Consider the following 6,464-nt stretch of genomic DNA (forward strand, 5'->3'; position numbering starts at 1 on the left):
CAAGTCATTTTGTTTCAAAATCTAGCATCTAGACAGTCTTTTTAAAAATAATTTATTTAATTTTATGAGCATTGGCGTGAAGATGTCAGGTCGCAGGGAACTGGAGTTACAGTTGTGGGCTGTCTGTAGCATGGGGGTGCTGGGAATCAAACTCAGGTCCTATGGAAGAGCAAACTGTGCTCTTAACTGCTGGGCCACCTCTCCAGCCCAAACAAACAAGTCTTTCTTAATAAATAAAGATGAGATAAAAATGCATCAGCACCAAGGAGATATCAAACACCCATATCTGTTTTACATTTTTGTTTGGTTTTTGGGTTTTGTTTTGCTTTTCGAGACAGGATTTTTCTGTAGCTTTGGAGCTTGTCCCGGAACTTGCTCTGTAGACCAGGCTAGCCTTGAACTCACAGAGATCCACCTGTCTCTGCCTCCTGAGTGCTGGGATTAAAGATGCGTGCCACTACCGCCAAGCTGTTTTACATTCTTAGGCACAGACTATTAGAGATCTTTTTAAAACTATTTTTGTTTTAGCTTGAAGATTATTTTTTAAAACTTTGTGTGTGTGTTTGTATGTAGATATCTTTATATGAGCGCATATACTCATTAAGGTCAGAGCTGTTGGTCCCAAGCAGCTGGAATCACTAAATGTGGATTCTGGGAACCAAGCTCATGCCTTCTGTGAGGGTATATATATACTCTTTAATAACTGAGCCATCTTTCCAGCTTCTAGTTTTTACTTACTCCTTGACGATTTCATACATGTATCCAGTGTCTTTTATTCATATCCACTCTCACTCCCCTCCTGACTTCATGCCTCTCCCCCCACTTTCATAACCCACTGAGTTCAATAGTGCTATGAATATATGTATGGGATTGCAGCCATCTACTAGAGCATGGTCAAGTTACCAGGGACCACACCCCTAAGCAAAACGGCAGAGGCAGAGGCAGAGGCAGAGGCAGAGGCAGAGGCAGAGGCAGAGGCAGAGGCAGAGGCAGAGGCAGAGGCAGAGGCAGAGGCAGAGGCAGAGGCAGAGGCAGAGGCAGAGGCAGAGGCAGAGGCAGAGGCAGAGGCAGAGGCAGAGGCAGAGGCAGAGGCAGAGGCAGAGGCAGAGGCAGAGGCAGAGGCAGAGGCAGAGGCAGAGGCAGAGGCAGAGGCAGAGGCAGAGGCAGAGGCAGAGGCAGAGGCAGAGGCAGAGGCAGAGGCAGAGGCAGAGGCAGAGGCAGAGGCAGAGGCAGAGGCAGAGGCAGAGGCAGAGGCAGAGGCAGAGGCAGAGGCAGAGGCAGAGGCAGAGGCAGAGGCAGAGGCAGAGGCAGAGGCAGAGGCAGAGGCAGAGGCAGAGGCAGAGGCAGAGGCAGAGGCAGAGGCAGAGGCAGAGGCAGAGGCAGAGGCAGAGGCAGAGGCAGAGGCAGAGGCAGAGGCAGAGGCAGAGGCAGAGGCAGAGGCAGAGGCAGAGGCAGAGGCAGAGGCAGAGGCAGAGGCAGAGGCAGAGGCAGAGGCAGAGGCAGAGGCAGAGGCAGAGGCAGAGGCAGAGGCAGAGGCAGAGGCAGAGGCAGAGGCAGAGGCAGAGGCAGAGGCAGAGGCAGAGGCAGAGGCAGAGGCAGAGGCAGAGGCAGAGGCAGAGGCAGAGGCAGAGGCAGAGGCAGAGGCAGAGGCAGAGGCAGAGGCAGAGGCAGAGGCAGAGGCAGAGGCAGAGGCAGAGGCAGAGGCAGAGGCAGAGGCAGAGGCAGAGGCAGAGGCAGAGGCAGAGGCAGAGGCAGAGGCAGAGGCAGAGGCAGAGGCAGAGGCAGAGGCAGAGGCAGAGGCAGAGGCAGAGGCAGAGGCAGAGGCAGAGGCAGAGGCAGAGGCAGAGGCAGAGGCAGAGGCAGAGGCAGAGGCAGAGGCAGAGGCAGAGGCAGAGGCAGAGGCAGAGGCAGAGGCAGAGGCAGAGGCAGAGGCAGAGGCAGAGGCAGAGGCAGAGGCAGAGGCAGAGGCAGAGGCAGAGGCAGAGGCAGAGGCAGAGGCAGAGGCAGAGGCAGAGGCAGAGGCAGAGGCAGAGGCAGAGGCAGAGGCAGAGGCAGAGGCAGAGGCAGAGGCAGAGGCAGAGGCAGAGGCAGAGGCAGAGGCAGAGGCAGAGGCAGAGGCAGAGGCAGAGGCAGAGGCAGAGGCAGAGGCAGAGGCAGAGGCAGAGGCAGAGGCAGAGGCAGAGGCAGAGGCAGAGGCAGAGGCAGAGGCAGAGGCAGAGGCAGAGGCAGAGGCAGAGGCAGAGGCAGAGGCAGAGGCAGAGGCAGAGGCAGAGGCAGAGGCAGAGGCAGAGGCAGAGGCAGAGGCAGAGGCAGAGGCAGAGGCAGAGGCAGAGGCAGAGGCAGAGGCAGAGGCAGAGGCAGAGGCAGAGGCAGAGGCAGAGGCAGAGGCAGAGGCAGAGGCAGAGGCAGAGGCAGAGGCAGAGGCAGAGGCAGAGGCAGAGGCAGAGGCAGAGGCAGAGGCAGAGGCAGAGGCAGAGGCAGAGGCAGAGGCAGAGGCAGAGGCAGAGGCAGAGGCAGAGGCAGAGGCAGAGGCAGAGGCAGAGGCAGAGGCAGAGGCAGAGGCAGAGGCAGAGGCAGAGGCAGAGGCAGAGGCAGAGGCAGAGGCAGAGGCAGAGGCAGAGGCAGAGGCAGAGGCAGAGGCAGAGGCAGAGGCAGAGGCAGAGGCAGAGGCAGAGGCAGAGGCAGAGGCAGAGGCAGAGGCAGAGGCAGAGGCAGAGGCAGAGGCAGAGGCAGAGGCAGAGGCAGAGGCAGAGGCAGAGGCAGAGGCAGAGGCAGAGGCAGAGGCAGAGGCAGAGGCAGAGGCAGAGGCAGAGGCAGAGGCAGAGGCAGAGGCAGAGGCAGAGGCAGAGGCAGAGGCAGAGGCAGAGGCAGAGGCAGAGGCAGAGGCAGAGGCAGAGGCAGAGGCAGAGGCAGAGGCAGGATTTCAATGAGTTAAAGCAAGTTTCAAAACCCTGTCTCGAAAAAATCTCAGCCTATCTCATACTGTGTGGATTAACATTTCACTCTCTTCCTTAGGCTTGGTTTGCACATCTTCAAGGTGTTTCTACATCTGTAAAATGCTTCGAGACTAGCACCATGTCATCTATATAATGAAACCATCTTCCTGGAGTACCATCATGTGACCACACACTCGCATCCTGAAGCAATGCCGTCCTTGGCTGAAGCATGTGAGCTTTACACAAGACTATAGCTACTCAAGAGGATGCGGCCCCCTCCTAAGCACACAGTTGAAGATGCTGAAACACGTTTTAAGATTAAAGTGATGGACAGAAGTGCCTCTGGGCATGCTCGGCTTGCACTATAAAGTTTTAAGGGAGCATGAACTTCTTGAAGGTACATTAACCCAGGATTACATCCCTGAAGGTGCTAACAATCCCGAGAAGGTGGGGCTCTGGAGGAAACCTTGATGGAGCACCCAAAGGCTGCTCCTGCTGATGGAGAGTTGTTTGGGGATCCAGCAGCCAGGGGAATAGGGAATCAAGTATTGGCAAAGGGAGATCTCACCACTTGTACTGTTTTCAAGAGACCAGTTCTGGTTCAGCAGTGTGGCCAGGAATGGCATTTCTCTATTTAGCTCTTTGTAATTCAGCCATTACCCATGAATTCTTAGGCTCTTTTTTGTAACATCATTATTTATTGTTAACTTATTCACTCTGTGTATCTATGCATACACATGCATGTGCACACTGGCATGTATGTCGGGGTCAGGGGACATCCGAATAGTTGGCTGTCTTCTTCCACCATGTGGGCCTTGTAGATCAAGCTCAGATTTTCAGGCCTGGAAACAAGAGCCCCCACCAGTTGAGCCACCTCGATGGACCCATACAGCTGCTGCTGAGTAAGGTCTCTATGTAGTCCTGACTGTCCTGGAGCTCACTATGGAGACTAAGATGGTTTCCTGACTCCCAAGTGCTTGGATTAAAAGGGGCACGGCACCATTACTAGCCTCCATCTGGCTTCTTTACAGGCCACATTGGGTGGCTGAAAGTGTTTGCTGCTGGTTGGATACTCTATCCTTTAAAAATTCTTCATGGTTTCTGTAGCTTTGTCACACACACCCTGGGCGGCCTATTTGTTTGGTATTTATTGCTCATGGAAGAGAGGTCAAACTTTACAGCTCTCATTTCACCCAATCAGGCATGTCTGCCTTAAAATTCACACCACGTAGAAACTTTCCCAAGTGGTCTGCAGTGTCCCTGGCAGTACACTTACCAACTGGGGAGGGAGAAACATACAGAGCCTGTGGGCAGATAATTAGCCATCCATAGGCAAATAGCACCTACCTATGCCATTCCCAAGGTACATTTAGCTCCAGTATGTCTGTTTTACACATTAACAAGGGGCAGATAAACATGCAATTCACGAGGCCTTTGTATGCTCATTTTAATCTTGGCTATGTCTGATCATCTGCCTCCCCCCAATCATTCGCACCTCGGAGTGAGCTGACGCTTGGCTCTGAAGCCTTCCTTTTAGCTGGTTCTCAAACTTCCTAACACTGCAGCCCCTTAATAGAGTTCAAGTTGTAGCTGACCCCCAACCAATGAAATTTTCACCGCTACTTCTTAACTGTAATTTTGCTTGTTATGAATCATAATGTAAATGTTTTCCAGTGGTCTTAGGTGACTCCCTATGAAAGGGGTGTTCAACTCCCCAGGGGGTTGTGGTCCACAGGTTGAGAACTACTGTTCTGGAGGCTCAAAAACACCAAATTTGGTTTCCTGTCACTCCAACTCAATCAATACAAATAGGACTCCATTTAGTTTTAAGCAACTACCAAAGACCTTCCTTGGGTTTCCCTTTCCCCAAGTCCTTGAGTATTTTAGCACTCACTAACCCTCTAACCCTATATGCACGCTATTCTTCATAGACCCGCTGGCCTCTCCTACGTTATAAAGGCCATGTCACCTACTATTATTAGCAAACCTAAAGGCCCATACCAGTCTTGAGGTCACTGCTAAATTAATTTTTAACTTTGCTGTCAACAGTCTTATCTAGGTGTTGAATTATGGTGCATGCATTTCCTTCACACCCAGGTCTCAGTAATGACTGCCCCTTTATATTGCCTTCTAGTCTCTATATTTACAACAACCTCAAGAAATAATGAAAAGTCCCTAATAGTTTATACAAGCTGATGGTCTGATTCCCTGTTGTCTCAGACTATACTTTTTATCTCAAGGAGGAATAAGTGATAATCTCCATTTCATGGCACCTACAATTAAAATTTTTCACCCCATCACCCCCCTCCATGTCCCAGTCCCAAAAGACAAATTGTTAAAAAAGTTTTCATTTTGGTCTTTTTTGTCATTATTGCTTGTAGTGTGTATATGGGTGCATACACGCCACGGTGCATGTGTGGTCAGAGGACAGCTTCCCTTTTCTCCTTCCGTCATGACAGGACCCCAGGTCTGGCAGCAGATACATACTGTTTTTCCCACGGAGCCACCTCAGTCCTTCCCAGTTAAGCTGTTTAGAGGCAGAGTATTTTGATTACCATTTTCCTGCACTGAACCATCTCTAAGGCCACCAGCATGTTGAGTCATGGATCTTTCCTTTTTTTGTATTTACCAACTCTTCTCATGGCTTCCCAAGTTTTTGGATCCCAGAAACAGACTCAATTTGCACTTCTTAGCTGTATGACAAGCAATCCCTCTACCTCTCCTTCCCTTTCTCCCATTTAACTCACAGAGGCTAACAGTAGGTAACAGCATTCTTTCCACTGTAACTCCTCTGCTATAAAGCCATCCTGGGCGGACAGTGCAGCTTCAGTCGCATGTCTTGTTACCTACAACACAGGACACGCAACTGCCTGCTTACGATCCTGATCCACAGCTTTCAGGGACTGTAACATACTTGTCCACCAGCTACTTGGGGGGGGGGGGACATCCCTTACCTGGCAGACCCTGTTACAGACGAAAGCCGTCACCTGGGGGTTTCTCTGACACTTGGCTCAGTTGTATGCCTTATCACCTATAGCTAGGGGCCATTAACTGTTCCTCCTAGACTTGCCTTTGGTGTTGTTGCATAGAGTATCACAGGGCTTTTTCCTAGGGAGATATAGACATATCTATTTACTACAGATAGGGAAGATACTAAGAGACTAAAGAAAGGAAGGATTCCATCTAAGTCGATTGGCAAAGTAGTTAAGTTTTATTGGGATACCGACAGGAAGGAGTGTGTGCAGGTTCAAGGGCAGCTGCATCATTGTCAAGTCCCCGGACCACTGAAAAGCAGCTATGCCACCAGCAGTGCTGCCATCTGTGCTCGTCACCAGCCGAAGTGCTTATGTAATCTTGTCAAATATTACCCGTTCCCTTCAAAAAAGAAAGACAAACAAACAATGTGCCCATTCTGGTGCGGGCCTTGCACAGGTAACTGATCACACCTGCTCTGGTTTATGATGGCAAGGAACTCATCCGACCTAACAGAAACACAGTCTTACTGCTGGCTCTAAAGGGTTAAATAAA

This window comes from Myodes glareolus, chromosome 10, assembly GCF_982192425.1.
Source record: "Myodes glareolus chromosome 10, mMyoGla1.1, whole genome shotgun sequence".
Taxonomy (NCBI): domain Eukaryota; kingdom Metazoa; phylum Chordata; class Mammalia; order Rodentia; family Cricetidae; genus Myodes; species Myodes glareolus.